Source organism: Grammomys surdaster, unplaced genomic scaffold (genome assembly GCF_004785775.1).
Source record: "Grammomys surdaster isolate TR1022 unplaced genomic scaffold, NIH_TR_1.0 166, whole genome shotgun sequence".
NCBI lineage: Eukaryota > Metazoa > Chordata > Mammalia > Rodentia > Muridae > Grammomys > Grammomys surdaster.
Window position 1 is genome coordinate 6,971,643 of NW_021604614.1, and position 1,148 is coordinate 6,972,790.

Consider the following 1,148-nt stretch of genomic DNA (forward strand, 5'->3'; position numbering starts at 1 on the left):
TTAATGCGTGGCGCCTGGCACATGGGAGTGTTCAGTAAGTACTTCCTATTGTTACCTTAATCCTCTCCATGGGTGAAAACGAAACACAGCACTAGGTGAGATTAAAATCATCCAGAACCAATGGCCTAAAATAAACATCCGAAACTTAACCGATCTGTAATTCAGCAACTATGAGCTACATTATTTATTTTTTAAAAATTTACAGACTTAATTCATTTATTTTTCATGCATAAAAACCCTTCTGTGGTAGCCACAGCTGGAGCCTGGGTCCCCTGAACAGACTCTGGTGTGGGTCTTCACAAGATGATCAGTGAATTCCTGATAAGAAGACCTGGTGAATACAGTCTCTTTCCAGAGGTCAGGGGTCAGGTAGCTGTAGGTCTTGGAGATGGCATCAAAGGTGGCCTTGGCAAAGTTGCCCAGGGTGGCAATGCGGCCCCTGGCTGAAGTGTAGCAGTCGTCTATGCCGGCCATCATCAGTAGCTTCTTGGGCACAGGAGCAGAGACAATGCCAGTGCCGCTGGGGGCAAGGATGAGACAAACAAACACAGAGCCACAACGGCCTGTCACCTCGAATGGAACAGTGTGGGGCTTGCCAATCTTGTTCCCCCAGTAGCCTCTCAGCACAGGGACAATGGAGAGCTTGGCCAAGATGATGGTCCCTCGGATGACAGTGGCAACTTCCCTGGAGCACTTAACACCAAGACCAATGTGACCATTGTAGTCCCCAATAGCGACAAAAGCCTTGAACCTGGTCCACTGGCCAGCCTGAGTCTGCTTCTGCACTGGCATAATCTTCAGAACCTCATCCTTTAGGGATGCACCCGGGAAAAAGTCAATGATCTCAGACTCCTTAATGTGCAGGGAGAACAAGTAGATCTTCTCCAAGGACTTTATCTTCATGTCCTTAACCAGGCAGCCCAGTTTGGTGACGGGGATCCACTCCTGGTCTTCAGCTTTTCCTCCATGAGCCCCGCGGCCTCGACCATGGCCACGGCCTCGAACACCACCACGGCCCCTAAGACTACTGCCAAATCCTCCACGGAAACCACTGCGGCCTTCTAATCCTGGGCCCCCGGGTCCTCCGGGTCCTCCCGCTGCACCGGCGTCAACCGCCATTTGGTGTTTTCCCAAAGAAGAAGAAGAAG

General features: G+C 50.9%; 1 pseudogene; it reads right to left on the reverse strand.

Annotated features, from left to right (window-relative positions):
• Positions 1 to 212: 212 nt before the first annotated feature.
• Positions 213 to 1,119, reverse strand: LOC114619991 (annotated as a pseudogene).
• Between the last annotated feature and the right edge of the window lie 29 nt (positions 1,120 to 1,148).